Source organism: Dermochelys coriacea, chromosome 3 (assembly GCF_009764565.3).
Source record: "Dermochelys coriacea isolate rDerCor1 chromosome 3, rDerCor1.pri.v4, whole genome shotgun sequence".
Classification (NCBI taxonomy): Eukaryota; Metazoa; Chordata; order Testudines; family Dermochelyidae; genus Dermochelys; species Dermochelys coriacea.
The window spans coordinates 159,787,697-159,814,913 of record NC_050070.1 but is presented as its reverse complement, the minus strand read 5'-3'; the positions used below and the strand labels follow the sequence as shown (position 1 = coordinate 159,814,913).

General features: G+C 42.2%; 1 long non-coding RNA gene across 1 annotated transcript; it reads right to left on the bottom strand.

Moving 5' to 3' along the window:
- Positions 1-176: 176 nt before the first annotated feature.
- LOC122459485 lies at positions 177-27,217 on the bottom strand. Its single transcript, XR_006280208.1, has 3 exons — positions 27,203-27,217; positions 23,273-23,274; positions 177-335 (listed from the first exon to the last, which is right to left on the bottom strand). It is a non-coding gene; the product is annotated as an uncharacterized LOC122459485 (long non-coding RNA).

Here is a 27,217-nt window from a genome sequence, read left to right as displayed (position 1 = left end):
GATGGTGGTAGCTCAGGGTCCTGAGTGCTGGAGACAGGCAGAGCCCCCAGCATGATCAGTCAGGAGATGGAGTCCCAGTGGAGCTGCTGCAGAGTTTGGGTCCATGCATTAGAACACTTACTTGGGCATAGGTAGGGGTTTTTGTAGAGAAAATACAATAGTTCAAGGGAGATGCTTCAGTATTTTGGATATCAATCAAGGATTCATTACTAGAATTGGTCTGATAACTGCTGAGCTGAGTGTGTGAAGGCATAGGTTCATTAATATCTGGAGCAGAGATTCTCCATGATGCAGTGCTTCCCTCCTTTTCTGGTCCCAGAGTTCAATGCGGTTCTCTGTTTTCCATTCTGTATGCTAATGGAGATGTCTTAATCTTGTCACTCTTGTCAGGAGGAGTCTAGGTGTGTCTCCCATCCACCATTCATTGCTCTCTGCAAGTCTTTTCTTTGATTGGTTTTGATTTAAACAGAGGCAGGTGTGGGGGTGTCTTTCATGAGTCAGGCTAGATACTGTGCCCTGGTTCCCCAAGAACACAGAGCTGACTGGTATCAAATGAAGACAGCTCCTCTTTCATTAGATCCTTGGCTTGCACAGTCTCCTGGGAGATACTCACTTCTCTGGTGCTGGCCAGTGCTGAAAAGTTTCGAAGACTTTGGGGTCCATTCCTAGATTGCATGGCAACAGGATATTAGTTTCTGGGGTCTCCTCACAACACCTGGTGCCAAACACATCAGCTTTCAAACATATTTTCCCTACTCTTTTCTTTGTACCTGCTTCTTCTTTTCTCCTGTACTCTGTTTTTTTGTAGCCTTTTCTTTTTAATTAAGTTCAGATTATAAACTCTGCAGGGTAGAGACTTTTTCTTCATAGTCGACTGCAAAGCACCATGTAAGTATAAGTAATATGGCTGAGTGATAATTTAGTGGCTTTCCCACCCCCCTCTCTTGGAAGCTTTTGGGCAATAGTGCTTGATACTATACACACCTCTCTTTCAGGCAAGTAAAAATGAGCAAACATTTTTAGCTACTGCAGTGAACCTCTCTCTTCTGCTTTGACTGGGGCCCTAGCAGCTCTTACATCTCCAATAAAAAGACTGCAAGGGCATGTGGACTCCTCATTATTTTCAATGGAGATAGATAGTACAATCTATCCTGGCTCTCATCCATTCAACACTAGCTCTGTTTCTTCTCTGTCTTAGGGTAAACTGAGGCCTGTTCTACACTATAACGTTTAGTCGACATAGCTATGTCATCAAGCAAGCGCATGCACACACACACACAGCTGACATAGCTATGCCAGCAAAACCCCCAGAGTAGACAACTATCCTGACAGAAAAGTGTTTCTGTTGATATACATTGCATCTCCATTAGGGGGCTCTGCCAACATAGCTATTCCAGCCAAGGCTCTGTAGCGTAGACCAGTGGTTCTCAACCTTTCCAGACTATTGTACCCCTTTCAGGAGGCTGATTTGCTTTGTGTACTCCCAAGTTGCACCTCACTTAAAAACGACTTGCTTACAAATTCAGACTTAAAAATGCAAAGATGTCACAGCACACTATTACTGACAAATGACTTACTTTCTCATTTTGACCATATAATTATAAAACAAATCACAGGTTGAGAAACACTGGTGCAGACAAAGCCTGAGAAGTGGCTTCACCTGACTAGTTATCCTTCAGTTACTGTATTTACGTAGTCAAGTTACTAAACATTTTGCTCTCCCCACAGTATTTTGTCAGCCATAGATGACCATGTTCTCATCAGAAGGAAATAAAAGTGCTTCTCAGCATCACTCCACACACACAGCAAAAAAGCCTGTTCGACCATATGCAGACTCTCTGACAATACAAAGATGGGTGGACATTTCAACATCTTGACTGGTCAGATTGCCCACCAATGGGCAGGTTAAGCAGACTACTACCAACTGGTCATCACTTTAGCAAACGCCACTGGGTACATCCAGCAATCTAGATCTTACAACACCCTTCACCATGGAGGAACTGAATGCTGGCATCAATGCCCTGAAAATGGGGAAAGCAGCAGGCCTAGATGACATTCGAACCAAACAGATCAAAAATGTTGGCTTCTCACATGGAAGTGGCTTCTAAACATGTTCAATACTTCTCTCATCCAGCTCAAGATACCAAAAATCTGGTGACAAACCAAGCTAGTGGCCCTTTTGTAGCCTGGTACGGAACCATCCAGCCTCAAAAACTTTTGACCTATCTCACTCCTGTGTGATATTTTAAAATTTTCTGAGTGGTTATGGTCATGTCACCTTACCCAAGTTATTGAACCACTGCTTATCAATGAACAGGCTGGCTTTCACCTAGGTCAGTGATGGAATGGACAGCTTCTGAACTTGACACAACATATTGAAGGCAGGTTGATTATGGGAGCAGTGTTTGTTGATCTCTCAGCCACCTATGATTCAGTCAGTCATTGTAAGCTTCTTGCCAAGGTACTAACGGTGACAAAGAACTACCCCAGTTCATGAATCTAATGCAGACCACACTAGAGAACAGAAAATTCTTCATGAACTTTTGTAGAAAACAGAGCTGATGACAATGACAGAAGGATGGACTCCCACAAGATAGTGTCTTAGCATCTACATTATTCAACATAGACATAAACGACCAGCCAAGCTATCCTGGCACAAGGTGCATTATCTCTGCAGATGATCTGTGCATCAGCACACAGCACAAGGAGTTTGGTGTGAGAGAGAGTACTCTGGTGAATGCACATAACACCCTAAAGAGGTATTACGCAGCCAAGCAACAATGTGCAAACCCAGCAAAGACACAACTCAGTGCATTCCAGTTCAAAAACAGAAAGGCCAAATGCAACCTCAGTATCAGCTGGGCTGGGACAAAACTTACTCATTCCATAAATACTTAATATCTTGGTGTTACTCTCAACCGCACATTCTCCTTTAGAGCCCACATTGAGAAAGCAAAGGTTAGAATGCAAAGCAATATTCTCAGCAAACTGGTTATCCACTCAGTCTGTGATCAACAGCATTAGCACTTTGCTGCACCTCTGCTGAATACACCTCATGCAAAAAAGCATGATCCCCCCTCACGCAAAGAACCTAGACCCTGTACTTACCACTGCCTGCTGTTATGTTACAGGACACCTTAAGTGTATCCACAGCCTCTACATCCTTGCAGGTATTGCTCCTGCTGATATACGCTGGGAAGTTGCTAATAGAATTGAGCACATAAGGCAATGCACAGATCCAAGACATCTGCTTTCTGATATAACATTGACACTGAGTTACTGAAGTCATGACAAAGTTCTCCTGCCACCGTTAAACCCCTCGATTTGTCACACAAACAGACAAGGGTTCAGTTAATACAAACAAGGCCCTGTAGCTTGTGCGCTCCAGCGCCCAGTCAAGCATCCACCACCTGGTGCAGACCAGCCCTGGCCTATAAGGCATTGCTTTAATCGACTCCACACTAGAGTTGGCCAGTCTAGAGACGCGATGATCAAGTGGGCTACTTCATTAGCCTCAATATCTGGGACTGTGGCAGAGTGCCTCAAAAGATGAAGCATCTCCTGCAATGCCAGCTGCTTGAGTGACTTGGTGGAGTGCAATGATTGGCAATTGCACGTGCACCAATGTGATGGAAAGCAGCCTGAGGACACGACAAGAAGATCTTGGAGCTAGCAGTAAAATTTTGGAAATGCAGCAGGAGAACTTCAATAAGTCAAGTACCAGATAGTTCCATCCCACTGATCAGGCAATTGACACCAGCATTTTTCCCCCCTCTTCCTCCTCCCCAGTTACAGCATTAGTAAGTCCTTTCATTTTCAGTTTAAACCAATTTTTACCGAAAAAATTCCAGGTTTTACAAAAAGTATTATTTGTTTGTTTTTTTTCTTCTAGTTTTCACCCTTCTTTTGTATCATTCAAATATATTAAAAAAAAACCAACTTGTTTTATTTTGAAAATACAATACACTGCATGAGATATATGTATTCTGATAATACATTAGTCTGTGTGTATATGCAAAGCTGCTTGTTGAAGTAAGGCTATGGATTAGTCTAGAAGATACACACAAAAACCAAACAGGCATGCACACAAGCTCTGAAGTATGTGCATATCTGAATGTACTGATGAATCTCACACCCACCACGTACACATTTCAAGCTGTGAGCGGATAACAGTTTAAAGTTCTGAAACACTAAAATGGGAAGAAAATGAAAATCTGTATCAGAATACGTTTCAGAACACAAGGAAGTATTTGAAAGTTTAAAAAAAAAAAACCCTGGAGAAAAGGATGGAGTTGAGTGTATGTGCTGCAAATGGTGTGGCCCAATTATTAAATGTAAATATTTACAGGCTAATAGTTCTAGGTCTGCAATAGTAAACTGTTATTTAAATGAAAAGTTTTATGTGGGGATTAGAGATGTATTGTTTTCTTTAAACTCAGAGGTGGCAGTGTGTTTTGAGTCCTGTTTTAGCTCTGCAGCGAACCACATTGAATTCTATTCATCAAAGCATTAATCTATTGAATAGTTTTCCCCCTGTCCTTTTGGCCACTAAAATAAACCCTGATATTTACCCAGAAAAATCATGAATAGTTTTTTCCACCAACTTTTATCTATATCTGTTGTTGCAGTAATAAACACCGATAAATTCCTGGGAAACATTAAATAAAATAAAAATGAAGGACCCTAAGCATTTGACAAGACTCACTTTTTCCTTCTTAAAGGATCATAAATTCCCCTCCCATCAAAGAGCACTGACAACAAGGTGAGAAGAGGCAACATGCTGCGTGATTAGAACAGAGAACCAAAAAGAGTCAGATCACCTAGGTTCTGTTCCTGACCCATTGAGTGGCCTTGGCAAGTTAGTTAACCACTTAGTGCTCTCTAGTTTCTCCACCTGTGAAACGGAGATAATGATGCCTATCTCACACAGGTATTACGAGACTTAGTGAAATAATGTTGGCAAAGTGATTTGAGGTCCTCTCTTGAAAGATGTGTGGTCACCTCCCTATGTATGTGCATGCTGCTCCATTAACCCTGCCCTTCATTGGCCAGCAGATGTCCCTCTTTAAGAGAACAAGGCTCCCCCTCCCAGCATGGCATTAGAGTAGCAACACATCTACGGCTCTTGCTGAATCTGAGCTGTAGAGCACATCAGCAATCTGAACTAGCAACTCCTGCACAAATATTTAAAAAACGCTATTAAAACAAAACCCTACACTGCACACACAATTCTCTCCCTGGGGACTATAAGCTAGAAAGCATCATAGAATCAAAGGGCTAGACAGGACTGCAAGGGTCATCTAGTCTAACCTCTTGCCGAGATGCAAGATTTGTTGTGTCTAAACCATCCAAGGTGGTTGAAATCTGTATCAGAATACCTATCCAGCCTCCTTTTGAAAACCTCCAGCGAAGGAGCTTCCACAACCTCCAGAAGCAGTCTTTTCCATTGTCCTACTGCTCTTACAATTAGGAAGTTTTTCCTGAGATTTAATCTAAATCTTCTAGGCTGTAGTTTGAACTCATGGATGCTTGCTTTGCCCTCTGTGGCAAGAGAAAACAACTTTTCTCCATCTTTTTTATGGCAGCCTTTCAAATATTTGAAGACTGCTCTCATGCCCCTCTTAATCTCCTCTTTTCCAAACTAAACATACCCAGTTCCCTCAGCCTTTACTCATATGGCTTTCATTTCAACCTTTTGATCATCTTTGTCACTCGCCTCTGGATCCTTTCCAGTTTCTCCAGGTCTCTTCTATACATTGGTGACCAAAATTGGATGCAATACTCCAGCTGAGGCCTAACCAGCACCAAGTAGAGCAGTACTATCCCCTCCCGTGACTTGCATGTTATGCTTCGGTTGATGCAACCTAAAATTGCATTTCCATGTTTGCAACAGCATCCCATTGCAGACTCATGTTGAGGCTGTGATCCACCACAACTCCCAGATCCTTCTCAGCAGTGCTGCTGCCAATTTTTCTTCCCCAAGTGTAGCTCCTCACATTTGTCTGTTAAATTTCATTTTGTTGTGAATGAATCACATCTTACAAATGTTAGGCCAAGTCTAAACTACAGACTTCTGCTGATGATAGCGATGTTGATCAGGGATGTGATGAGCTGCGATTCCTGGCTGGCATAGCGGTGCCAGCAGAATACTCTCCTGTAGATGCAGCTATACTGGCAAAACTGTCTTGTTTTGCTCACAGGGGATGGTTTTACTATAGGTACATCCACCCTAGGGGCACTTTGCCTATGTAGAATACCAGTACAGTACTCCTAGTATAGACATGGCCTTTTCCATGTTATTTCATATGCTATTGGAAGGTGCTCAAGTACTACAGTGATTAGGATAGTTTGAGAACCCGTACAGAATAGAACAAAACAGGAACAGATGAAGCCACAAAGAAGCACTGGTAATGTGCTAAAAATAGCAGTGTGACTGTTGCGGCACAGGTGGTGGCTCAGGCTAGCCACCTGAACTAGGATCCAGGGGATTGGGTGTGTGTCATAAATATAAAGGGAAAGGTAACACCTTTAAATCCCTCCTGGCCAGAAGAAAAACCCTTTCACCTGTAAAGGGTTAAGAAGTTAAGATAACTTCGCTGGCACCTGACCAAAATGACCAATGAGGAGACAAAATACTTTCAAAGCTGGAGGGGGGAAAACAAAGTGTTCTCTCTAACTGTGTGATGCTTTTGCTGGGACCAGAGCAGGAATGCAGGTCAGAACTCCTGTAAAGAGTTAGAAAGCAATCTAGTTAGATATGCGTTAGATTCTGTTTTGTTTAAATGGCTGATAAAATAAGTTGTGCTGAATGGAATGTATATTCCTCTTTTTGTATCTTTTTGTAACTTAAGGTTTTCCCTAGAGGGATTATCTGTATTTTGAATCTGATTACCCTATTTACCATCCTGATTTTACAGAGGTGATTCGTTTACTTTTTCTTTCATTAAAATTCTCTTTTAAGAACCTGATTGCTTTTTCACTGTTCTTAAGATCCAAGGGTTTGGGTCTGTGTTCACCTGTGCAAATTGGTGAGGATTTTTATCAAGCCTTCCCCAGGAAAGGGGGTGTAGTGCTTGGGGGGATATTTTGGAGGGGAGATGTTTCCAAGTGGGCACTTCCCCTGTTCTGTGTGTAACACTTTGGTGGTGGCAGCGTTTAACCTAAGCTGGTAAGAATAAGCTTAGGGGGTCTTTCATGCAGGTCCCCACATCTGTACCCTGGAGTTCAGAGTAGGGAAGGAACCTTGACAGTGCACTTGGCCTCATGCCCCTAGACCAAGCCACTGCCCATGCCATAACATCCACAATGCTATTTCTAGCATGATAGTTGAACCCTATTAGCAGGGCTGGGAGGCATGTTCCCAACTACAGTGTAGACATACTTAAATAGGATTAATCTGACCATCCTTCTGAATCCCCAATTTACATACAAAGCCTATATAAGAGCACGGAAAGGGTTACATAGGTTCCCTGATCAGTGTGGACGTGGGATCAGAAGCCAAGGCTCTTGGCATTCTGTGGCCATTGTACTAGACAGACACCCTCCCCTTATCACTGCTGCAGAATGGCAAGGGAGTTGTCTTCCCTTCTCAGGACAACCAGCCCCCATGGGCAATGATTTACTCATCACATTTTGAGGATTGTGGAAATCATTCTGGTGCCTCAGTGCTTGAGACGGAGGTTAATGGAGGAGCATCGTAGTACAGGGCCCTATTCTTGCCAGTTGTGCGACTAGAATAGAGAGAGAGCGCATTGCCTGTTTTGTTCTGAGGCTGGCATTACCCTCTGACAATCTACAGAAGATGGGAGGATAAAAACAGTCTCTGGCTGGGAGGTTATTGAATGCACAAAACTTATTCCTAGTGACCTAAAAAAACCCATGTTCTACAGCAACCCAGCTTCCCCTCCCATCCTATTATGTATGGATCACTGGACCCCAGCAATGCACCAGTTCCCCTGAGAGCATGTGGCTACAAACTCAGAGTTTTAATCCAGCACGGTTGACACAACACACCCGTGTGTGTGTGTGTGTGTGTGTGTGTGTGTATGTGTGTGTAAAACTGTCCCCTGATTCTGCCAAACTCATATGAAAGAGCTTATTATTGGAACTTCAGGTGGAATAAATACTTCTCAGTGTGAACAAGAGTGTCAGGATTGAGTTCTATGAGGGTCAGTTGCACTTTCATTGCCTTCAGTTTAGACCTTATCTATGCAGGGATTTTAGCCACTGGTGTAAATCATACATTGTTGCAGCCACACCGGTGGCTAAAATCCCAACATAGATAAGGCCAATGGGTAACTAAGGAGCCTAAATCCTATTTTAAAAAGTGACTTAGGCACTTATGAGCTTAAATCTCATCAAAAGGAACTGGAACATAGGCTCCTAAACTGCTTAGGTTATTTTGAAAATTTTACTCTAAATCTCATTTATGGGGCTGTGCTAACAAGATCCCACCACATAAGACACACTTTTCTCTGGCAGCAATCTGTTGTTTTCTTGGGAACAAGACTTATTTGCTGTGCAAAGGGTGCAATTGCTTTTTGATAGCAGTACCTTTCTCTAGCACCCTTCAGCTCAAGGATCCTAAAGCACCTCCTAAGTTATTTTCATAGAACACCATTGAAATGCAGCCACTTCTGGGGAGGAATACAGCTGTCTGCTGCACCATAGTGCAGGAAAGGAGAATGCTGACCAAAGATATTGGTGCAAGTCCATGCTATTGCATTATTCAGCCTAGTCTACAGTTTTTTGTGTCAATATAACCGTTTTGGTCAGGGGTGTGCTTTTTTTTTACCCAAATAGTGATACCTAGTGTAGATGCAATTATATTGGTATAAATGTGCCTACTGATACTGCTTATTGCCCTTCCCATATGGGAATAGCTCTGCGTTCTCAAACTGGGGGTTGTGTGATCCCCTCAGGGAGTCGCGAGCTGCCAGCCTCTAGTGTTAAATATAAAAAAGTGTTTTTAATTTATAAAGGTGGGGTCACACTCCAATGCTTGCTTTGTGAAAGGGGTCAGCAGTACCACTGTGAGAACCACTGGCCAATATAAAAACACCTTTTCCCATTATAATTGCATCCACACTAGAGGGGTTATACCACTTTAACTTTACCAGAGTACTTAAAGCAGTACAACTTTTGTGTGTAGACAAGCCCTTTATCTGCTCTCATTGATTGTGTTATGGGGGTTTTAACATCCACCCAGAGCAGAACAGAGCTTGGGTTTTAAGTTCTGGCAGGTGCATCCACAACACCCAGGGTGCTTCTGTTACTCTTATCCCATCAAAGAGACAAGCCCTGTAGTGTGATGCGGAGTTCCAGCAGCTCTGTCTTGACTTTGGTGAGTGTGGCAGTGGTCCAAAAGTGGCTGTGTGAAAATGACCCCTTCCTTGTGTATACTCAGACTCACAGCTGATTAGGGAGTTGGCTCATGCATCAAGAGAACTGTCCAGTAAATCCCACTTATAACATCTCTGACCCTGAGAAGGACTCATTTACTGGTGATGGTGCAGGAGGCAGAAAGAACCAAGCTCAACTCTCAGATCCCAGCAGGAATTTACAGAGATTACTGGCAGGGAGACAATCTCTTCACTCTTACACTAAGAACATTGGATCTGAAGATGAACAGAATTCCACAATGCCATTTTAACCTCAGGACTTTGAGAGCAGACCAGCACCTTATGTAGAACTATGGTGCCACATAGTCTTGTCTACCATTTGGACCATGGTGGAGAGAGAGGCAGAGCCCTGGACAAAGTTGCTCATTAAAAAAACAAAAACAAAAAACCCAACCTCCCTTTGCTCCCTTTAATGTACATGGTAACCATGCAGGAAGAGGATAACTGGTTATATTTTGTCCATTCACACAGGAATGAGCTTTAGCAATAGCTCAGCCCTGCGCTCATGACATTTCCAGCAGGGATAACACACAGTTGGGAAAAATTTAAATGATTGTGCTGGAGAGGTGGTGAGGAGGGGCTGACATTTTTTAAATGGTTTCCAACATACAAGAGGAAGGATGGCCTTGTGTTTAAAGCACTGAACTGGGAAACAGAAGACCTAGGTTCAATTCTGACTCTACCACAGGCTTCCTATGTGACCTTGTGTAAGGTCCATGTAAGACCTTATGTAAGATTGTTCCGTGCCTCAGTTTCCTCATCCATTCTTATGTTAGGCACACACACACTCTGGCTACAGGTAGGTAAGCTTAATAGAAATCCCTTCAAGTAAAATCAATACCATTCTAAAGACTAGGGAGCCAAATTCAGCTATCCCAAGATAATTATACTGTCACAGTTCCACTGATTAAAAAAGAACAGGAGTACTTGCGGCACCTTAGAGACTAACAAATTTATTTGAGCATAAGTTTTCGTGAGCTACTGCTCACTTCATCGGATGATGAATAGAGACTAACACGGCTGTTCCACTGATGTAGCTGAGAGCAGAATCTGACTATAGACCACTACTACAGGGGCAGTCATACCTCATCCACTCCAATGGCACCACCTTGTTGTAAGAGACAACTTAATAAGCACACACTCCTGCTTAGCACAGCCCAAGATATAGTGTAGACAAGATCACAGCGTGTCCGGTCACATTCTGGATATCCTTGTTTAGCATATAATCATTTCTCTCTTTGCCTAACTGCCCCATCACCTCTGGCTGCTTTAGTATTTGTCACCTGACCATTTCCTCTCAAACCCTGTGAGCATTCCACCACTTCAGACCGTGTCAAAGCTGCTTTACATGCTGCTTAGACATTGGCAGCACCATTTTCCAGCCATACTCCAAAGGCCCTATCTATGCCACACAAAAACAAAACCAACCTGGACACACCACCACTGTCCTTCGACATGGCTCTGTCGTGCAGGTTGTCCATGGCTTTAGCATGGTTCAAGGACATGGTTCGGTCTGTTCTCATTCTGCACTGCAAGGTGAGAGAGCGAGCGCTTTATCTAATTCACACTGGTGTTTAGATAGCAAGTTGATTGGGGCCTTAAGATGCTTAATATAGACAGACACATGGCTGATTGGAGATGGACTCCCTCTTTTCAACTGCTACAGCATGTTTCTTTGAATCTTGCTTATGGCTGGAGGAGATGGTGTAACACCATAGAAGGCTGGGTTGCAGCTCCATCCCCCCAAAGGCAAACAAGCTCTGAGGTAGGTCAATCATCTGGCAATGATCTGGCCAAGTTTGCTGTGCTTCCTGGTTAAACTCCCCTCCCCCAGGATATTCTCCTGTAAGTTACCTGATCTTTTCAAAAAGAAAAGGAGGACTTGTGGCCCCTTAGAGACTTAGTCTCTAAGGGGCCACAAGTCCTCCTTTTCTTTTTGCGGATACAGACTAATACGGCTGCTGCTCTGAAACCTGATCTTTTCAAGATTCCATACCCACCCTCCCATGGAGCCATAACACACATAGCAGAGCATGGGAGTTGTGCACTGGGCATTGGATGTGTTTGCATTTCAGGTTACAAACAAAACTTGTGGGTTTATCAATATGAACTCATGGGTTTCTTGATCATCTTATTCCTTGCTAATGAGTCACAGTTTGGAGCCTTTAATCTGGCCAGTAAGCAACTGATAGTTAGTTGTGTTTCCCAATGGACTAATTGGAAGCATTTCATCTTAGTTCTCATGCTATTTCTATTGAAAACACTTTCCTGCCCCCTCCAAAGAAGCAATAGCTTTACAAAAATATTTGCACATTGTTTGGGCCCCACCATTTGATTATGAACTAATAAAATTCCATCATCAAGCAGCTACAGGTCCTGTAATATCAGGACATCAGGCAGTGATGTCTAGTGACTAGAACAAGAGGCTAGGAATCAGGACACACGGGTTCTAGTCCTAGCTCTGCCGTTGACTTTTTTGTGCAACTTTGGGCAAGTCACTTAAACCCTCTGTGCCTCAATTTCCCCATATGCAAAATGGGGATAATAATACATAGCCACCTATAGAAAATGCTTTGAGATCCTCAACTAAAAGCTGCCATATAAGTGAAATAATTGTTAAGATATCATCTTAAATCCTGGGGACTAACACCTTCCCTAGCCAAATGTTTGTTCAGATTTATAAAAGAATGAGCTTTACTACAGCATATAGAGAACTGGGTCTTCTCCAGCTTCGTTAGTTAGAGATCAGCCACCTACTCCAGACAAGAATTTGTTTCTATGTGTAAAAAGAAAAGGAGGACTTGTGGCACTTTAGAGACTAACAAATTTATTTGAGCATAAGCTTTCGTGAGCTACTGTAGCTCACGAAAGCTTATGCTCAAATAAATTTGTTAGTCTCTAAGGTGCCACAAGTCCTCCTTTTCTTTTTGCAGATACAGACTAACATGGCTGCTACTCTGAAACGTTTCTATGTGTGGTATTCACAGCTAGCAGAATTCCAGATGCATGGAACTAGTATTTTGACTGTAAATCAACACATTCTATTTCAGAAATGAACAAGTTCTTCTAAGATCCTGCTACTAGGGGAAGCCTAGGGTTAACCGTGATCAGCTAACGTTTTTAAACACAACTGTCCTTGTCTACTTTATGGGCAAAATCCCGTTGAACATGTTTTTTAACATGTTTTCTAACATAATGGATTTTCCCCAGTGTAAACAAGGCCTAAATGAGATTATACTTGTCCAGTATTAACAGTCAGCAAAGCTACACTGGCCTCTGTGTTACTACACAGGAATTGCTTATACCATATGCCCACATCACAGGTAAAATCGGAGGATTTATACAAATCTAGAAGAAATTATTTTTGGATTGACATGATATAACCTTGGATTCCTGCTTGTCAAAGAGACGTCTATGTTCTAAATTCCTTGAGTTATATAATAAGATGATTGCTATACTATTTTCTGTTGGTTGTGTTCACATGAAGTAGACCTGACTGATAATGCACCAGAGTGTGTGTGGAGCAGCAGCTGTGCTGTGCTTTCAAAGAGCATTACTGATCTTTTTAAAGCCTGGCTGCAGATTGACATCACTGATAAACAGATTCAAGTTCTCAGATAAATTCTATCCACAACATGCAACCTTCATGCATTGCTAGCAGGAAGGAGGTTGATAGGAAGCCTCTGTATGGTGACATAGGCTAGTAAAATGTATGTATTTGTTCCTTTCTCTTCCCCGCACTCAGGGTCTGCATCTTCTGATTAGCAGTGTGAAAGACTTATCCAGGGAGACTGGTTGCCTCGGGGAATTAGCAATAGGAGTAAAGTCTTTCATCTCTAGAGTGTGATTCAAAGGCAGCCTCTGTCAGCAGTGACCAAAAGTTGTTCCCATTTGGTAGTGTAATGACTAGGAGGTTTTGTTAGTTCCCAGTATATGGCTGGTCCAGATGACAATAGGCTGGAAACACATGAGACCTTTTACACTGTCAGCCCTAATGTCTGTGCCCTGAATTCCTGGCTACGCTGGAAGGCTTGTAAAAAATGGTGTCTAGTAGAGTCAGAGCCATTGATAGGGAAGCGTGAATGGCTGCTGTCAGGCTGTAGCTGCCTTGTGGAGATGCTCAGTCGGTCAGTTTCCAGGACGATCGGGCTGGTCTTGTTTACTAACAGGATATTCACAGCTTGAAAAATAATGATGCTGGGTTTGCGGAAATATATGTGGGGCCCAGAGGCACTTGGGGCAACAGAATAATTTTGATAGATGGTGAATGCACCACTTTCCAGAGCATCTGCACAAGGCCTGTGCACCACTTAAGCCCATAGGGCTTGATTTAATATTGCCTTGGAGCCCCTTTACACCAGCTTGGCTGGCACAAAGAGGCCACAGGACAAATGCAATACCCCTAATGCCACTCAGATACAGAATGGCCTCTGACAGCTCTTCACCACCCCTTCTAGGGGACTCAGGGGGGCACACTGGGGAAGGAGGAATAGGGCCAGAGCAGCAGACCTGTCCTCCTACAAAGCCCAATAGAGCTCATTGAAGCAGGGGTGCAAGTTAGTGCAGCCCCCTGGATAGAGGAGGCACAAGCTGCTTTCTCCTTGCTCCTGCATCAGGGTGGGGATCAGGGCTGAGCCCCGACAGTTCTAGGCTTGGCAGTTCATAGCCCTGGCACCTCTGGGCTTGCCGTGTCAGTTATGAAAGTAAAAAAAAATTGCTTGAGCCCCAGCTCCTAATTGTTTGAGTCCCGGCACCTCTTTCATTAACAATTAAGCACAGGTGGGGATGTGGTCTACAGGGTTGAAATGGTGTATAGTAATCAAATAGAATGTTGCTGGGGTTTTTTTTTGGCAAGTATATAAATTGTTGGTAACATTTCTTCAAAATCTCATTATAAGAACATAAGAACATGAGTGCCATACTGGGTCAGAGCAAAGGTCCATCTAGCCCAGTATCCTGTCTTCCGACAGTGGCCAAAGCCAGGTGCCCCAGAGGGAATGAACAGAACAGGTAATCACCATGTGATCCATTCCCTGCTGCCCATTTCAGTTTCTATCATTCCATTTGTTCGCTGAGAACAGAGACTTAAGAACAACCTTCCCCCTTTTTAAAGTGATTCTCTTCTGAGAGAAAATTCAAGACACCCTCTATTTAGTTCCTTTCCCCCCTGTTTGTATTATTTTCTGAATAGCACATGTAATAACTGGAGCAACAATGCAATTGCATCAAAATATCATAGACTGAAATGAATAAGACACAGAGCAATGATTTGGGCATGCTGGCATTATGTGATCTAGCCTTGACTATATCCAGGCAGAGTGGGGATACCCACACATTCCACAACAGAGGAGAGCTGGTGGGAGGTAGGGATGAATGTGTCAAACCTTAGGGGGCTACAAACATCTGATTAGCTGGCCACTTCATTAAAAAAAAAATGGTGGCCAAGGTGTATACCTGCCAGACGGTGATGAGCTGGGAAAGTGAGAATATTGCAAATACCTAACTTAATACATTGTTGCACAATTCTTATATAAATGCCCTGGGCTTCCTGAGGTACTTTCCAAGGTGGAGACATGTATCACTCTTCCCCTTTTCAGAGTAGTAGCCGTGTTAGTCTGTAGCCGCCAAAAGAACAGGAGTACTTGTGGCACCTTAGAGACTAACAAATTTATTTGAGCATAAGCTTTCGTGAGCTACAGCTCACTTCATCAGATGCATTCCACTGAATGCATCTGATGAAGTGAGCTGTAGCTCACGAAAGCTTATGCTCAAATAAATGTATTAGTCTCTAAGGTGCCACAAGTACTCCTGTTCTTACCCTTTTGAGTTTCTAATCAAAGACCAATCTGTTTTCAGCTACAGTCTACTTCGAAGTTCGAACAGACATCACAGCAGTGAAAATGCCCAAGTGACACCAGGCTCCCGACCTGCTCTGTTTCACACTCCAGTTTTAAGGCAATGAGGGAGAGTTCTATAACAGGTACAGTACGTACTGAAGGACTATGAAGTATATCCATGCTCAGGTGCAGCAGCACCACTTTCTGTGTGAACTTGGGCTGCAGAATGGGGAGAAGGAGTTTTGTTTTGGCCCCAACCACTCCTAGAAAATGTTCTGCCAATGCCCAAAGAGCCTTGAGTTTTAAGATACCATTTCACTGAGCTAACCTGTAAACGGCGTGAAACACATGGCCTGTCTATGTTGGACAAATGCTTTGAGTTCAAAAGCTAAACCAACACACAAGTAGCATTATGGTAAACACGATTTTGTCCTTAATATTGGCAAAGAAAGCATTGTTTTGAGACATGTTAGATGGCTCTGGTTAACACTGCATGAAACAGGGTTGGCTCAACTGGTTAGTCATTGACTGCTGGAATTGGGGAAAATTCCCACTATAGACAAGGCCTTTATTCCTGACTAACCATCAGCTTGTTGTGGTTTCTTGGTTTCCTCTCACTTAATTAGTCAGTTTTTTAAAAGTGAATTTCTTGCTGGTGGGACCGATAGGCATGGAGAGAGAAGTCCTCTTTGCAAGAGTCACACTAGGGCTGGCATGAGCCAGCCCTGCCAATGAGTGTCACTGGTGGTGTTGGGGTATGATATGCAGACACTTTTCCACTGGGAACTGGACTGAGACCAATCCACTTTCTATACAGATCACTGAACCCCCAGAAAATACTGACCAGTTTTGGTCACTGACTATCTTGTGTGGGTTTGGCCCAGTGAAAAACTCTGCATCTAATTTCTAAACCCCTAAGCTATTCTTTCTAGCTGATTTTTCCATTGGAAAATGTACATTACTCTTTCTATAAGAACAATTTTTCAGCCTTTGTGTTTAAGTAACTGATACTTGAACATCTTCCTGCACTTTTTCCAGGCTCTAAATGAAGAAATCTGGACCTTTTTATGACTAGATCAGAGTGGGCTAATAGACAACTATAGTTAAGGGTGAGACTAGTTCACTACTTAACAGCTGGTTTTCCTATCTGCTCTAAAATCCACATCATTTATTGTCTCTCAAATTGCTGTGTCTCATGGGAATCAGGGGGCGGTGTAGTGATCCATATCTGGGGCTGTCTGAGCAGGGGTTCTTGCAATATAGCCATATCCTTCCTTAAAAATCATATGATGCCAACACGTTATAGTTCTTATCACTTTTTTTTTGGTACATATCTGGGGCTCAGACTAAGACTCTGATCCTCCCAAAATTGATATCACCTGCTCAGGACTGAGCTCAGTTAGGATCCAGCATCCGCTGCCCCTTTTGAAAGACAATATTTAAAAGGTTATTCAGAATAAAATTTGGATCTGCTGTGAGGCTTAAGCCAAGCTGCTGTTCTGGAGAAAGTCATCTGTGCACAGTGTAGCAGGACTAGGGCCCGATTACAAGCCAGAGGGTTTGCAGGTAACCTGATGTCAGAGTAAGTGGGTGACTCAAGGTTTTCATAGATTCATAGATATTAAGGTCAGAAGGGACCATTATGATCATCTAGTCTGACCTCCTGCACAATGCAGGTCACAGAATCTCACCCACCCACTCCTGCGATAAACCTCTCACCTATGTCTGAGCTATTGAAGTCCTCAAATCATGGTTTAAAGACTTCAAGGAGCAGAGAATCCTCCAGCAAGTGACCCATTCCCCATGCTACAGAGGAAGGTGAAATGCTGTGGTCACTGAACACAAGCACTGGCCATGTACCATGATTCTGAGTCCTACCTGTGGCAGCTTTCTGAGAGTGTGTGTGGTGTACATTAATTGCATTCTCCAAGGGCCCCTTCTGTAATTATTGCCATGAGACCAAAGTTTCAGGTTTAAGAGCCGGTATTTCAAGGGCCCTAAAGTCCACATACACACTTCAGGTATGTCTATACAGCAGCTAGACACCAGCGGCTGGCTCATGCCAGCCAACTCAGCTGGAGCCGCTCGAGCTCAGATTTCAACTTTGACAAAGAAAAGAGCATTAATTACATGGAGGGAAGATGAAAGACTCAAGTTGCATTTGGGTAATATAATGTAATCAAGACTCATTGTCTTCATTAAAGCATTTAGGCGGCCCAGCTGCATCGGTGCAGCTGCTCCAATGCAGTGTTTTAAGTGTAGACCTGCCCTTAAGTTCCCCTCCACTCCCCCTTGCTGCTGGTAGATATGCACTGCATAGCCATATGCACCATAGCTGGTAGATGCACACCTCATAGCCCAGCGACTACCCCATTCCTTCCTCCTTATGGCCCCTTCAGCCTTATTGGTAGCAAGAAGGGGCCAGAAGGTTGGCAGATCTAGTAGTTGAGTGGCAGGGAGATGTTCCCAGGAATCTTCCTGGTGCCACCCCAGGTGCTCCTCATTACTGCTACTTCCTCAGAAAATAAGGGAAATCCACTGCCCAACACAGAACATAAAGTGACACCATTCCTTATGTCTGCTTATTGGAAGGCAGTCCGGGTTGACACTAGCCAGCTCCAGGGGACAGAGCTAAGGATAGAGTTAGCATGTATCTTAACTCTTTATTTCCTATTTTTTCAGTGGTTTAAGTATTGGTACAGTCAACATTTTGGAACTTTACTAGGCACTGTCAGTCAACCTTAACTCTGCATTAACAGAGCCCTTAGGCAATGTTCCTAAGACAACAGTCTCAGAAACAGATTGCCCCCTTGTGGAAAAATTAAACTTTCAGCAAACAAACATTTTCCAGGAAAGTAGAAAAGAGTTTGAGGGGGACTTGGAGAAATTTTCAAATATGCTTCCACTTAAATCTATTTACCTTTCACAGTGACCCCTTTGCTTATTTAATTATTAAATACATTATTAAATAGATTTAATTTTAAAACTCATGCCTAAATTTCTAGGAAACTGGGCCACTTTTATGCTATTAAAATCACACGTGAGTTACATTGCCTCAGTTGCACAAAAGATATTCCAAAAATAAGTCACCCTTGCAACACTCTCTGACGCCTCCCACCCCTTAGGTGTTGCACCTCAGTGCCCATATGGTATATTTATCTTATAGCAATACCTAAAGGCCCAAGCAAGATCAGGACTCCAAAGTGATAGCACTATGCAAACATATAGTGAGGGACAGCCCCTGCCCGAAAGGGTTTACAGAAAGGCACAGGAATAGCTAGGAATAGAACTCCCAGTCCACTGTTCTATTAGCCTTTGCTATAGTGAGCCCTAAGAGACATCGAGAGGCAGCTATATTCCGTACATTTTAGCTCCTCCCTTTATACTTTTAAGACCAATGACAATTATTTTCTAGGTGTTTTCAGTCAATTCTGAGGGCCTGGGAAATCTCCCAAATGCTTGAGTCTAAGACAAAATTATGAGGATAGGTGAGTATGTTCCCTGTGTGCTTTCTCTGAACGTATAGGCAGCCGTGCTGAAAAAATATTTTCCCTTGGAATTCTCTATGTGATTTGGTTGCATTAGCGTGTGTAGATATAACTAATTTTGCAGGACTTTTAATCATGTGTATATATATCTATATATATTTCAAGAAAAAAGTTTGAATAATGTGGAGAGTTACAATAAAGGCAATTTTCAGAGTAGCAGCCGTGTTAGTCTGTATTCACAAAAAGAAAAGGAGGACTTGTGGCACCTTAGAGACTAACACATTTATTTGCGCATAAGCTTTCGTGAGCTACAGCTTGCTTCATCAGATGCATCCGATGAAGTGAGCTGTAGCTCAAGAAAGCTTATGCTCAAATAAATTTGTTAGTCTCTAGGGTGCCACAAGTTCTCCTTTTCTTTTTGCAAATAAAGGCAATGCAGAACTACAAAAGTTGAATGGTTGTCATTATTAATAAGGAAGCTCAGTTGTGGAAAGTTTAAGTAGGCCATTAAAATGAATATGGTTAGAGTTCACACCTATTATTGTTAATATGAGAAGTGAACAAGACCACAGTGCACTGAATTATGTTGTATGTCCTTCTTATAAGCTGAGAGCTAGAAACTCTCGGTGAGTTTGAGCCTACTCCATTGAAGTCAATGGGACTTTCACCATTAACTTGAATGGGAGCATGATCAAGCCCTTAAACATGGAAGTTGAGTTCTGCAAGTAAACCCTAGAATTACTCTAATTTCCCTGCTGCCTCCCTACCACCTGAATTTCTGTTGTTTCATCCGATGGGGAAGGCCTAAATGTAAAGGTATCTCAGCCAAGAAGCAAACTCCATTGGGAAATTCCTCATCTTCTTAAATTCTCCCTTTGAAGAGCATGTGTTTTTCTGTCCTTGTAATGCAGCAGAGAATATGGCCTTCCAAAATGCTGTAAAATGAACACCTTGAATTACACTATTTTGGCCCTGACCAAGTCATGTGTTACAAAACAGCCAGGTAATAGTGCAGCCAACTCATCTGCTATTCAGTTCTGTAGGTTCCTGCTACTTAACTAGTGACAAGGCCTCTCACATGGGCACTTTAGCTACTAATGGTGTAATCATGGGACAGCCCAGGTGCTAGCAATAATGGATGTGTTAATGTAGACAGAGCACTGAGGTTTTTATATCTAAGTCTGGCAAACCCCCTGCACTCTGTTTTATCCCACAGCCCTCCCCAAACTCTGCATTTAGCAGTACTATCACAAAACTGTGTTCAATAGGGAGAAGGAGCCTTTCTATGCTAGCTATAGAAAACAGTTCTTGGGTCTGTATCGGCTCAGGATTTGGGATTGTTATTTTTCTGATTTAGAATAATAAATGCATTTGATGATAATTTGGACGTGTCAAGTGGCAGATGAAAATTTGGGGAAAAGGGGAGAAAACTCAGGATTCTTGGTTTCCTCCTGAGGCACACAAAAGGTAGTGGAAGATGGTCATGCACAGAAGCCACTGGAAAGAATCGGGGGTGGGGGCAGAGCACTAGAGGGGAATGAGATTATAAATAGTAAATAGAGGGAGAGGGAGATGGGAAACTTCAGACAACAAAGGAGTGGATTAGACTAAAGAGGTGATAATGGTGTTCCTTTGACAAGTCAGGGCTAAAACAGATAACAATAAGCACAACAGAAATAAAAAGAGAGGAGAAGAGAATGAATAATGGGGAATCATTTCAAATGGGGGGGGAATAAAGAGAGGCACTTCAAAGGAATGATCAGAGTTGAAGTATTTTTGTCGTAATTAGCTCCTAATGCTTCCAGGTGGAGAAAACATGACATCTGGATGGGGCACCTGATTCCGTAGGGTGTGTGTGGTGAGGAGGTAGCGGGTAGATGCTACAGACTGGGTGTTTGTGAAGGGGAAGGATCATATTGCTTGTCTGGGGAGACGGAGGTGGGGTGGGAGGATGGGGCTGCTTTTCTATACAAATGTGCATGGAACAGATAGAGATTTTGCCAGACTCGTACAAAAATCATGCATCAGGCTGCAAAAATCATGACACTGGCTTAAAATTGTGAGATATTGGAAAAAAAAAATACATAGTGGGTTCTGTCTGGTTTCTGAACCTTCACGGTGCATTCACTCCACATGATCAAGCTTTCTCCACAACCAGAATGGCTGCTTTTTTTTCTTTTTTTTTTTAAGTGATAGCTGAGCCGCTCATGCAATCCACTGATTCCAGCAGCTGTGGCTTTAAGATGCACACCAAATATCGTGAGACTTGTGCTAAAACCACATTGTTTGTCACATGATGGGAACAGCAAGAAAATTTGGAAGCTGAATGGAAGTATCAGATTCAGTATCAGATACAGCTGGTTGGCATTAGGGGGAAGAGTGGGTGAGGTTAGTGGTTCTCAACCTGTGATCCCCAGGACCTGGGGGTCCTCGGACTATGTCTAAGATTTCCAAAGGGGTCCACACCCCCATTTGAATTTTTTTAGGGGGTTTCAAATGAAAAAAGGTTGAGGACCAAGGGGTTAGGGTGCAGCTGGGGGGATTATTAGATTGACTGCATATGTGTGAGGGCTACATACAGAGGAATATAATTATTTTCGATAGTAACTCAGAGTTTATCTAGAGTAGGGAAATTTGTACTGGTATAACCATAACAGTGCAAATTCCTACCCCCTAAAAAACAATATAAACCAAGACTCAGTGCCGCTCACTAAAAGGCTTTGACTAAGAACATAAGAATGGGCCATACTAGGTCAGACCAATGGTCTATCTAGTCCAGTATCCTTTGTTCCGACCATGGATGGTGTCAGCTACTTCAGAGAGAATGAACAGAACAGGACAAAAAAGAAAAGGAGTACTTGTGGCACCTTAGAGACTTAGAAATTTATTTGTCTCTAAGGTGCCACAAGTACGCCTTTTCTTTTTTGCGAATACAGACTAACACTGCTGCTACTCTGAAACCTGTTATTATGCAGAACAGGACAATTATTGAGTGATCCATCCCCTGTTGTCCAGCCCCAGCATCTGGCAATCAGAGGTTTAAGGACACCCAGAGCATGGGCTTTCATCCCATACCACTGATGGACCTATCCTCCATGAATTAGTCTAATTTTTTTTAACCCAATTTTACTCTCGGCCTTCACTACATGTCCTGGCAACGAGTTCCACAGGTTGAGTCTGTGTTGTGTGAAGAAATCCTTCCTTGTATTTGTTTTAAACCTGCTGACTATTAATTTCTTAGGGTGACCCCTGGTTCTTGTGTTATGTGAAGGGGTAAATAACACTTCCCCATTCACTTTCTCGATTCTAGGACAGACCGTGAATGAATCAGTAGGATTGGAACTTTTCATTCTGATATTTAATTAAAACTGAATTTAGTATCTATGCAAGTTTCAGCAGGAATATAGGATCTGAGAGCTGCCTTAACCCCCTCAAATTTTCAGATGTGGTCTGAATATTTATTATCTAGTATTTATATTGTGGCAGCCTCTGCACAAAAAAGACGAGATCCTTGTCCTTTTCCTTAGTTCTTCTGTTTTTACTTCCCTCGTAATTCATTTCCTGGGACTTCCCTACCTCACAGGGATGTTTGGAGGCTAAACATATTAAGGATTGTGAAGTGCTTGGGTACTATGGTCACGGGGACTTTGTAAGTATCTTAGATTGATAGTTATTACAATAGCCCCTTTTAAAGAAAACACCCATAAAATATGTTATTGGAAAGATCCTGTATTCCATCTGCAAACCATAGTAATGAGCTAAGCAATGTAGTTTATCCATTTTAAGTGGTGGAAGCTGTTTCTCTCAGTTTTGTGTCCTATACGATTAGAGAGCTGGATACAGGACTAATACTTAAAAATCACTGTCTAAGGATGGGCCGTGGGTAAACCCACTTTAAGTGCCCAAAGGCCAAAGCCTGCTGACACTGAAGTCAATGGGATTCTGGCCATAGACTTCAGTAGGAACAAGATGGGCCCCAAGTCACTGTCAGTTATGTACATTCTGTCTTCCTGAAAGCATCTCAAACTTCAAAGCCAGAATAAGGTTTAATAGAGCCCAGATTCACAAAAAATCCCCTTCACTCTAGACAGACTCTTCCCCTTAACCTAACTCCCTTCCACCTCAAGACAGCTTCCTACTGGTACTCCTCCCCATCATAGGCTCTGATCTTCCTCCTATTCCTGAGTCATTCATCTTCCTCACAAGTGAAGCAGGGAGCCAGCTGTCAGCAATCAGACGTACTTTGCTCCTGCCTTCTTGCTCCGCCTGGGTCCCCTCCAAACATGGGATCTCAAATCTGTCTCTGTTGAGGTTTAGAAAATGCTGCTCCTTGATCTTTTCATATGCATCTCTTGGATTCTTATGCCTCCCCCACTGTTGGTTTTTTTAAGGTCTTCCTTATGTCTGAAGCTCTTATCAACTCTTTGGAACAGAATACACTAATGGTCCGTGGGAGACTGATGTCATGTCTCACACCTCCTGGTCCCAGGTCACATCTGCTTTCTAAGCAGAAGGCTCAAGTCACAAGATTCTACTTATTCCTTACTGCTAAGGCTAAAGAACAAAATTTAAAAAATAAATGACTATATCTTATTCAAGAGTTTTGAATTATGGATGGAAGCAAGATATAATCAAGCTCTAACCAATGGAGATCAAGTCTCCACCTTTTGGAAAGGGCATGAATACTTGATACACTGTATTTATTTTATTCTGCATATGTGCAGCCCTGGACATCACTGGTTGGCAGAATTGTGCCTATGCTTTGTGAGCAGTAATGGTGCTTGACACTGCAACATCTGTGCAAGGTTACATGAGAAGACAGTCTCTTGTATTGGTATCTAAGAGTAGATTGTGTCATTGTTGTCATCAGGTGCTGATGGCATAGTTTTAGCTGCAAGAAACAACAATTCTTGGCTTTTCTGGAGTGCTCTTTGTCTGTAGCTCTCAAAGCACTTTATAAAGGGGGGTGGGTAAACATAATTATTTCCATTTTGCAGCTGGGGTATATGGAGAAGTGACTTGTCCAAGAACAGAAAACAGGTCAGAGACAGAGCTGTGAATCCAAGTGTTCTTAGCTCATTGTGCTTTTCATCCAAATAAAGTACCTTATTTATCACAGATGACCAAGTAGCAGTATTGCCAACCTTAAATGTTCAAAAATCATGAGTCAAGCTCACCAAAAATCATGAGGTTGGCTTTAAAATCATGTGCTTATGTAAAAATAATAGACTTGGTGTTCTTTTTATTTGCCTTCTGCTTTTTGAGCCTTTAGGGGGTCTGCACTGGGGTCACATTCTAACCCATGAGGGCTAGAAACTTACTTACTTTTTCTTTAAGAATGAAGGCTGGTGACCCACCCACAAACAGTCAATTGCAGAGTAAACAGTCCATCAAGAAGGACAGAACTGTTCACACCTCTCAGAACTATTGTTTCAGGATGTTGCAAACTCAGGTAGGTGTCACCCTCTCTGTTATATTTAAGTCACATTTTCTTCTTCACAATGATGAGGTTCAAAACATAAATATTTTTAAATTAAAGCTTACAATTAGAAGCATGATATCAAGCATGACATGAGATTCCCAGAGCCAGGACCCTATCTACAAGCCTGTAGTACCTATGCCTCAATCTATAGCCCTATGTATGTGTGTCTCTGTTAGGGGAATCTGATAACCAACTACAAGTATTTGAAGGTAGTAAGCAGCATTGTTTGTGGTGTTATATAGTAACTAGGAGTCATGGGATAGAAATTAAGAAGAGGAAGTCCTTAGCATCCAAATGAATCCTTAGATAGAAGAGGAAAACTAAGGCCAGTTCTACACTAGAAACTTTTGCTGATATAACAATGTTGGTTGGGGCATGATTGTTTACAACATTTTTATACTGGCAAAAGCTCTACTATAGGTGCAATTATGCTGGCAAAAGAGAGCTTTTGCTGGTATTGCTTATTTCTTTGGGGAATTGGTATAAACTATACTGGCAAACGCTCTTTTGGCAGTATAAGCTTCACCTGTGCTAGGAGGGTTTGCCAGTGTTGGGAAATGGCATTGCTGTGTATATTAAACATAGTTATAAACCCCCTCTAGTTCTCACATAGCACATTTTGTCATTAGAGCTCAACATGCTTTATAAAGGAGGTATCATAATCCACATTTTATAGAAGGAGAAACTGAGGGGAATGACTCACCCAGGTCCACATCAAATATGTGGTACTACTCAGTGCACATAAAGGCTGCGTAGAATTGTATCAGCTGATCATGGTTAAATTGCCTCAACTAGGCTGGAAAGCTCAATCATTTGTAAATGAATTCATCAATGGCTTTACGCTAACTGAAGCACAAATGATTAAGTTTCAGAGTAGCAGCCGTGTTAGTCTGTATTCGCAAAAAGAAAAGGAGTACTTGTGGCACCTTAGAGACTAACAAATTTATTAGAGCATAAGCTTTCGTGAGCTACAGCTCACTGTATCCGATGAATGAATGAATGAATGCATCCGATGAAGTGAGCTGTAGCTCACGAAAGCTTATGCTCTAATAAATTTGTTAGTCTCTAAGGTGCCACAAGTACTCCTTTTCTTTTTACAAATGATTAAGTCCATCCACACTCGTCATGCTGTTATCATGTTAACGACACTTGCAGTTTTGGCCTATGCTTGCACTAGTAGTCAGCTAGACCAATTCAGCTGCAATGATTTCTGGCAACCTCTAACACTGTTCCCAGCAGAGTGCATTTTGAGAGATCTTGACAGACATTGTGGGATATCTCTCTGGGCCCTGTGAGACTGTGAGGAGTCATACACTCATCATTCCCTTGGGTATCACAGAACTCACCTGGTGCTGGCACTTGTTTATGGTACAGTCTTAGTTACAGATTCACATGCTATTGCCTTATCCCACAGTTGTTTCTACATTCAATAATTTGCGTAGCATTTTGTAGCCATGTGCTGTACTCTGGATGCTAGATGATCCATGAAAGTAATATCTATAAAAATTACACGGTAAACTTTACGTGTTAGAATAATATAGGGTAATAGTGAAAATCTTTTGGCATAAGCCAAAGTTCACCAGTTAGCTAACTTCATTGATATCTGCCTTACCTCTTGAATCACATCTAATTACATAGTGCACAGCACAAGTGGTGGCAAAAAAAAAAAAAAAAATTAAAATACATACCTTTAAGAGAAAAGCACCTACATAAAGAAGGCTGTCAATAAATTCACATCGGACTGTTAGGACAATGAAATTAGTGGAAGCGTAAGAGAATGAAAAAATATTGCAAGATTACATTACAGATTTTACATGTGCATCTTGAGTTGTAGAAACTCTCCTCGGATTTATTCAGGATTGCAAAGAAGGCTCCATCAGTTTTTGTTGGTGTTCTGCTTGCTTATTGAACATCTTTATAATAAATTGTATACTGCCACCGAAGCAGAAGGAAAGAAATACACTACACTCTTCCAGTGCAATAATGACAGGTTTCAGAGTAGCAGCCGTGTTAGTCTTTATTCGCAAAAAGAAAAGGAGTAGTGTGGCACCTTAGAGACTAACAAAAATATTTGAGCATAAGCTTTCATGAGCTACAGCTCACTTCATCGGATGCATTCCAAATGCTGTGAGCTGTAGCTCACAAAAGCTTATGCTCAAATAAATTTGTTAGTCTCTAAGGTGCCACAAGTACTCCTTTTCTTTCAGTGCAATAATGTTACATAAAAGCTAAACCCCTTAGCATTTTCCTGCCCTTCAATAAGCCAGTTGTTTTCTCCCTAGCCAGAGCTGCTGGCATTGAGGCCACAGTGAAGAATGATTTTAGTGGAAAGCAGCAATGGCTGGAGCAGGGGAAGCTAGGTTTACAGAACTGGGATCTAGTCATTAGACAGCTCTAGCGGGAAGCATCAGGAACCAGATTTAAATGTCCCCTTCTCCCCTTCCAGCTAGATCAATCACAGGGACCACAGCAAAGAAGTGTCTCTGGTGGGAACCGGATTCAAAATCATGAAAGATGAGCTGTGGTGGGTGGCAGGAGAAAGGAGTTTTAATGGCCATATTTGTAGTCAGGACGGAATTTTCCCCCAGCTCTGATTGGCAGAGACCCTGTAGACAAAGCTCATTATAGGATCAGGGCCCAAGTTACTGAGTTGTATGTTATAGGATGTTATTAAGATGTGAAAACAGCACTTTATAAAGGAAATGCTGAGTTATTCTTAACTACAGCAGAGATAGCAGCCAAGTAACAGCCAGACTACAAAATGTGCCACACCTAGAATATAATCTATTCTGTTCCATCTTTCTTCTATTTGCCTTCCCCTCTTTTTATAGTCTATATAAATATCATCATCTATCTATGTTTCCTAATTAAAGTTCTGAAGTCTGTGAAGGGTCCCTCATAATTTCATTTTTTAGGAAAAGTATATTAATCATTACAAGCTAGTTATTGGAGCTCCCCCTTTCAATATCAAGATACAGTAAAGTGCAAGAAAACCCATGGAATCTCTGT